We start from the raw sequence: 7,802 nt of genomic DNA on the forward strand, positions 1-7,802 counted from the left end.
CTGACCTCCTCCCTGTAAGCCGTCTCATCACCGTTGGTGATAAGACCCACCACTGTAGTGTCGTCCGCAAACTTCACAATGATGTTGGAGTTGTTAGTGGCCGTGCAGTGCATGTGCAGGTATATATGTATGTATATCTATACATATGTATATTTAGTGTGTACATGTGTGTGTACATGTGTGTGTGTACATGTGTGTGTGTACATGTGTGTGTGTACATGTGTGTGTACATGTGCATAAACAGGAATAGTAGTGGTACAGTAGCTATATCAAGCTATATAGTTTATATCTTCCATATTTCCAACCATATCCATAACCACATACTGTGTGTGCTACTGTTGTATGTAGTGTATTATCTTACTTTTTTTCACTGATTGTACTTATTGCATTTTTGTATTTCCTTCTGATATCTGTACCTGAGCTGAGGTGACGCAAAAATTTCCCCGTTGTAGGATCAATAAAGTCTTATCTTATCTTATCTTATCTTATCTTACAGCGCCAGAAAGATGGAGGTGCACTGTATACAAATGAAGATGAACTATGTTCAATAAGCCTAAAGGCCAAAGAGACAGCGTCCCGTCTGTGCCATGTGCAGGAAGATGAAGCCTGCACCGCTCGGATTAACATGTCCCTCACGGTGAGCCAGAGCCTGAGAGAGGACAAGTGGCCGCTCCGTGAAATAATCTCATTTAGCTGGCAGGAAACAGAGCTGAAAGTGATTAGAAGGAAGACGTGATGAGCTGTAGTAATCATGTCCATCCTCTTCAGTCTGACACAGCACCGCTGACTGCAAAGCACGCAAACCTGGTCCCACCCATGGTGCTGGAGCTCAATCAGCTGCTCTAAGCTTTTCTAAAAGCTGACCTACGTTCAGACCACTGTTAAGGCAACTGTCTGACCAATCATATGGCTGCTGTGCTCACACATGGATCTCAAACAAGGATTTTATCTGGATGATGACTCAGCAGCTTTGAAAGAAAGCAACAAAAAGCTTCTTTTGTGATGAGATGTTGAAGATCTTCATGAAACTTAAAGAAGTTCAAGTTCCTTAGTTTGCCGCACAAGCTGGCTAACATTAGCTGATGACTCCATGCCCCGCCCTCTTGTCCATATAAGGTCACTTCTGGAGACAAAAACCAACATGGCAGCATCAAAGTGCTGTTACCGAAGCTTGAGAGCTTGGGTTCTGCATCTGAGCCAGCTCATCCTTTTGTCGTCTTCTTCTTTGTCGTCATGGTGATTCCACGTTTTAAATGGGACATTTAAATGGGACTCGAGCAGTTTTTATTCTGTCTTTGAGGCCTCAGCAGGAAGTCCCTGCGCTTGTGCCACAGTGTCTGAGCACTGATGTTTGCCTTCTTCACAGAGAAAGAAGAATATGAAAGCAAACTGTGAGCTCTGACAGCAGCGGCGGTTCATCGGCGTGTGGGCGTTTTCCTCCCGCTCACCTTCACTAACAAAGAGAAAATGAGAGGAAAAAACCTGCTGGGGGGAAAAATGTTTCCTTTACATCAGACTGTTAGTGCACACAGTCCAGCTGCGATAGAAAGAATCAGCCTCAATGCGAGTCCAGTTCTTTCTCTCACATCTAAACACAGCTCAGAAGGAGTGAGATCGCTCGGCGGGGCCATTCAAAGAAACCTCCGACAATCCTCAGACGCTTCTTCATGGAGCTGGAAGTGACTGAGGGGACGACTCTGGATTTAATGCATACAGAGGAGAGATGATTGTGTGGGCGGCAGATGTGCAGGAGATATTTGGTATTCTGAGAGCAGAGTTTCTTTGTCCGACCCCGGCTCTCTGTGGGTGGGTGTGGATGGGGGTCGGAGTAACTTACAGGAAGAAGAATAAGCTTATTTAATCCTGCCCCTCATCATCTCTCTCTTCCTGTTTGTGCTTCATTACAATTTGTTTAATTATTATTATTTTTATAACCCAGGAACAAATCCAAAAATATACATATTTATAGATGTATATATATATATGAACATACTTGTGCACCCACACATATATAAACATCACTGTTGTGAAAACAGTGGTGAGAACAGATCAGAGCTCCGCCTTCTCGCTGGACTTTGCAAAAAACGTGCTTTTGAAGCGCGTCGTGCTGAGACGTCACTTCAGTTCTTCATTTACTCTGTTCCACACACAGAGATGCAAAAACTAATAATCATGCTAATCATCGTTACTGAAGGACGAGCAGGACGCACATGCAGCAGGACGCCGCCGCACAGGAAGTGTCGAGCGTCTGTATGTAGTGGCCTCAGGATTATATCACAAAATTTGAAGAAAACAACAAAATTTCTGATGACACAAAAACCTGAAGCTTTTATTTTAGCTGACAGGAAGCAGCATTTATAAAGACGTCTGTACGGTGACTGAGAGCGTCACAGCAGGGACCGGACCCTGACTTGACCCACACTCTGATGGATGCATCAGAGAACGGACTGGAGCAGCCAGGAATCGAACCACCAACCGTCTGCTTAGTAGATGCTCCAGCTCCCACTCACCCACCGTGTAACTGTCGCTTCCTGTTACGCAGATAGTTCAAGTGATGCTGGTGTTGTCTGGGATAAACCCAGTCCCTTCCCGGGATTTCCAGAGTTTCCCATCAGTGTGCTGGAAATCTGAAACGACCTCGGTCAGGTCATGAGTTTGGTGAACGCCCTTTGTTGTTTGGTGTGCATGCAGACTGACTGTTACTCTGACAGCATTAGTAAAGTCGTCACTGATGTCTGTGCTTCCTGAGTGTGAAATTAAGATCGGATGAGCTGTGATCACCACAGAGCATACTCCCCGCTTACTCCAAAGCCCTTTCAGTGCAGGTCAGGACAGCGAGGACCTCTGGGGTCACAGAGTCACACTTTGACTGCCTCCATGGACCACGAGGCAGCGTCACAGCATCGCTGAAACATTTCTACGTGAACTGAAACCAATGTATCAGCAGGTCGTTTTACTTTTTGATTTAGCCAGTCGTCTGCCTGCAAGGGAGAAGGATGCTTGCTCCGGGTCTGCCTGTTTGTTTGGACCTTTGTGAAGATGTGTTTGAGCTCAGGCTGTTGTTTTGTGTGCGTCACCTTGTGTTTGCTCTGATTAGTGTGTTTCCAGAGGGACATTTGTAGTGTTTGCGCACCTCAGACCTCAGGGTTCATCCCACAGGCTCCACGGTGGACCAAGGACGATGATGATGATGAGTAATCACTTCAGACTGCTTCTCACTTAAGCAGCGTGCTGTCGCATGATTGGAAATCTTACAGTGCCATCAATCAGGCACAGGGGTAATCAGGATGAAGGGGGAGGGGCAACAGAAAGGGTAAAAGGACCTATCAGCATCCAGAAAAACAGAGATTGCAGGTGAACCACTCTCCTACAGAGGGTACCCCTGAATGTGTTTGTGGTGGTTGATGCCTTACAATAATGCAGCGTGCAGGGAGTGTTTCTGTTCCTGTTTGCACTCCTCTGTATTCTGCTGCGTGGGGTCCACACCGCCTGGTGGGAAACCTCGACGCTCGTTTTGAAATGTCTTCTTCTAATTTCACATTCTCTCAGAAGTCCAACTGGAGCGAGAGGAGGCGACTTAACGTTGTGTGAGGTCATACGATCAAAGAGTTTTCCTTTCTCTGGGAGATGATGGAATTACAGAACAGGGCTCATTAAGGCAGAAACAAGTCCTGAACAAAGAAACTACATCCTGTTTGCAGCTCATACGCTCTAAACCAGCACCGACCCAGTCACATCTATGATTATTCCTTTGCATCTATTTACATTATAAATATGTAAGAGATAATCCACTGATTATGTTGTAGTTCACCTCGTCCTCATACCTCCTTCTTCAGTGAATTTAGTGACGTTTGGTTTTCCACACTGAAACTGACAAATTTTAGCTTCGTCACTGATGACGTGTCTGTCACGGGTCAGGTGACCCAGTGTTTTGAGTTTTGGTTTATTTTGATGTTTACGGTTTATGTTTAGGTCCTTTAGGTTTTCTACGTTTGTCTGTGCTTTGCCTGTGTTTCAGTTTTAATTCATTGTTTTTTAAATTCCCCTTGTGTCTTCTACCCCTGTCTGTTTCCTGTTTTATTTTGAAGAGGTCTGGCGTTTCTGTGTTCATTGTGTTTAGTTTTATTCTTCCCCGTGACGTGGTCATGTTCACTTGTGTCAGCCGTTGTGTGTCCACTCCCCCGATCACCTCCTGTGTGTATTTAGTCTGTGTGTTTCTGTTCAGTCGTCGTTCTTTTTATGCAATAAAATAATCTTTCTTTGGCTGAGCACATCCAAGATAAGAGGCCACTTCATCCACAGCACAGCACAAACATAACAGCACTGAATCCTATCAGCACGTCTGCAGGGAAAATAGATTGATGTGTGCGATGGACAAAAAAGAAAAACAGAAACGCTGATATGCCACACTCTTTATTTCCTCGTGCAATCTCAGTGCTTCATATTAGAAGTGAGGAAAAGTGAAGGCCAACTGTAAGTGAAGGAGACCGTAACATGGAGAAGAAACATTTCTGTGTTCAAAACACTTTAAGGACTTTGTTCAAAAGCCGGACAGAGTTACTTCCAGGTCAGGTTTTGAGAGCAGGTCTTCATGATGTACATGTGTGTTTCATGTCCACTGTAAATGCCGTTAGCTACCAGACAACTTCATACCAAAGAGGGTCAAATTAAAGTCAGCATCACAGGACATTCAGTAAACGAACAACTTTAAGGATCAAATCAAACCCTGAGCTGCTTCTATTCTGGCTGATGCTAGCTAATTCCTGCTAATGCATAGACATCACTGTCTCACACAGCACAGTGCAGTGTAAGTGCATATCCTTTCAGTCTTTGGACTGATCATAGCTGTACTACTTCAGTCTTCAGTTATTATGTCTATTTTTATGCTTAAGGACAACAGATGGAAATTAGCCCTTGGCTATAATCTGGTATGTTTACATTCATGTAATTTTTTTTTTTTTACATTTATGTTCATTAACATGCATTGTCCTAAATAAATAAATAAATAAATAAATAAATAGTCAGTCTCATCAGGCAGGGATGTTAACCATGCACAGCTGTGAGTGTGATGGAGCAAAGAGAAGCGAATCCTCGTGCTGAGGCTGGACACTCCTGACGGTTGATGGGAGTCCATAACAAACTGGGTCCAGATCCAGACTGTTCTTCAGTCCATCGGGCGGCTGATGACACTTTCACTTTGCACTGGCTCCAGCTGTCAGTTCTATTTATTTAGCACCAGCAGCAGCCGGCTCGAGGTGTTTTATATCATAAGGTAAAGACTCTGCAATAACACAGAGATAACTAATTAGATTAGATTAGATGAAACTTTATTAATCCCTCGGGTGGGTTCCTCCGGGAAATTCAGTTTCCAGCAGCACAGCTGCTCTTTAGGTACTGCTGCTGACCTCAGTGACTCCTCAGCCTCACCTGGCTGTTCAGCTTGCCCCTGAGCACTCGCGTCTGATACTGTGCATCATCCAGCTGCTGCTTCCAGCTGTCTTTGATATCCTGACGTGTTAGAACAACACATCATCAGCTGAGTTCAGGAAGAAGGAGTTTGGTCCTTTCCCTGCAGCTCTGCTCATGCATCATCTCCCGCTGCCTCTTGTTTACACCTCTTCAAGAGGCAGGGAATAAAACATGGGGATGCTTTATTCATTTGTTTTCTTCATGTTGGGAAAATGTATTCATGATCAAAGCAAAGCAGTGACTGCGGGTCAGCCTGCTCACCGATCACCTAAGAGATTCCAAAGCCGACAGTGTGGTCGGAGATTTGGGAAGATGGGTTTAAATACACAGATATATCACAGCTGTGCTGACACTCCCATAAAACAGTGCCTGAGATTTACAGGCCTGCAGGTCTGCAGAGTTTATACAGCATTTGCCTGTGGAGCAGTACGGTTACAGCTGTAACTACAAATGTCCGTATGTGCTTACGGACCAGCAGCAACCGAACCACAGAATCAGGTGTTTGCTCATTAGCAACAGGCTAGTGCTAACTAACGAACAAGCGCAGTCACTAATGTTCGCTCCACACTCTCGCTGCCTCCCCGGTGGAGGTCTATGGACGGTAGTCATGGGAACGTTACACAGGTGACGAGCCGGGAGCGAGACTAGCCAGAGCGTGTCCTTCCAGGCTGTCTGCGAGGCGCCGGCGGCTGAGACGGGACAGCAGCACTCAGTGCTTCAGGACCATGAAGGCTCTCCTTGTCCTCCATGAATAACACCTTTAATCACATAAAGGCTTTGCTCTGTGACCTCCTGCTGGGCCTGCTCTGCACTCAAATGAGCTGTGAAGCCATATATTGTCCCCGAGCGTCCGCATCATCATGTTTTTACTGATGATGTCATCCACATTTAACGATCCTGGTTCTGTTGTGAGGATGGCGTAAGTGCGTGAGGTCATCACGAGCATATGGACACAAACAAGAAATCAGCGAGTTCAGTGTCGAGTGCTGCGAGGACATAAAAATAGCGGCAAACGCTCAGCGTGACTCAGAGCTGCTGTCAGCACCGTCTGTACAGACAAAGATCTCTGAAACAAACTGAATCTGTGGGTGACGCTTCCACCACCCAAACTTCACAATGTGATGTCTCTGATTTGCTGAGCAGTCATGTGACAGCAGGATGAGCAGACGCGCCGAGGAGTCGGGGTTTTGGCAGACTATTGGTTAAGAAATCCAGAATCTGAATGTTGAGAGAATCAGTCCAGTTACATCTTTGCATTATTAGGGGCGTGGCCTCCATGACTGGCACGTGGATGGTGACACAGGCGGCTGTAGCTGCTAGCTGTCTGCTAAGTCTCAGCTAGTTGGTGTCCCTGAGCTTGACCTCATGTAAACTTCTATGGTTCATGATTGTGTTTCTTTATTGGCTGAACTGAGTTTTTAATCCAGCCACAAAAGTAAAACTGTAAACATCTGTGACAGAGACGCCACATCGAAGACTAAAAACCGTAATGAACTGAGATCCATCAAAGAGTAAATAAAATGCTTCCTGTAGGAAACTAAGCAGCAACAATATGTCAGACTATTAACAGCATTCTTCATAAATCAGACTCGACAGGAAGGAGATAAAGTGTCGTCAGAGCAGAGTGACGGGTTTAAATGAGGTCATGCTAATTCCTCTCATGCACACTGCCTCTCGTTCATCGTGTGTCTAACTGCAACTGCACAAAACAGCAGAGGCTCAGATGATGGAGGCCAGGACAGAGCGGGTAAAACCCAAACTCAGAATCTCATTTAATCAGAATGTCACAATAATCATGGTAATAATATCATTTAACATCACAATTCATGTCTGTGAAACATGACTCTGCGTCCCAGAGCACCCAGAGGAGGACGGGCAGCGCCTCCTCTGCAGGAGTCACCAGAGCTTTAAACCGTGACGCGCGACAGGAAGTGACTATAGAGTTAATCCTGTCACCTGAAGCTGTAGCTCAAGTTAAAAATGTTGGGGATGTTCTGAGGAACAGATCATTAAATAATTCTGCTGCATTCAGTATTAAAAATGCTTCAAATGTAACATCGAGCTGTCGGCACGTCGACGCCGAGCATCGTTTTGATGTTTCTGTCAAAAATCCAACAGGAAACTGTGGAGAGCAGAGGCGGAGCCAGGACAGGAGGAGAGGCCAAAGGTTAAAGAGAGAGATGATGAAGGACGAAGCAGCATGAAGACAAATGAGCGAACACGTGCCAGCAGGAGAAGGACAGAGCGAGGTCGAGGAGATTTAAAAGATGAGCTGAACATAAAGCTCATATGTGCTTATATGTGTGTGTGTGTGTGTGTGTGTGTGTGTGTGT

General features: G+C 45.4%; 1 protein-coding gene across 1 annotated transcript in view; it reads left to right on the top strand.

Annotated features, from left to right (window-relative positions):
* The window catches only part of rab33a (RAB33A, member RAS oncogene family), a gene marked incomplete in the record, with an annotated part of 21,437 nt that overhangs the window by 8,233 nt on the left and 5,402 nt on the right, over positions 1-7,802 (top strand).

This window comes from Haplochromis burtoni, unplaced genomic scaffold (assembly GCF_018398535.1).
Source record: "Haplochromis burtoni strain Fernald_Lab_line unplaced genomic scaffold, NCSU_Asbu1 Contig_159, whole genome shotgun sequence".
Taxonomy (NCBI): domain Eukaryota; kingdom Metazoa; phylum Chordata; class Actinopteri; order Cichliformes; family Cichlidae; genus Haplochromis; species Haplochromis burtoni.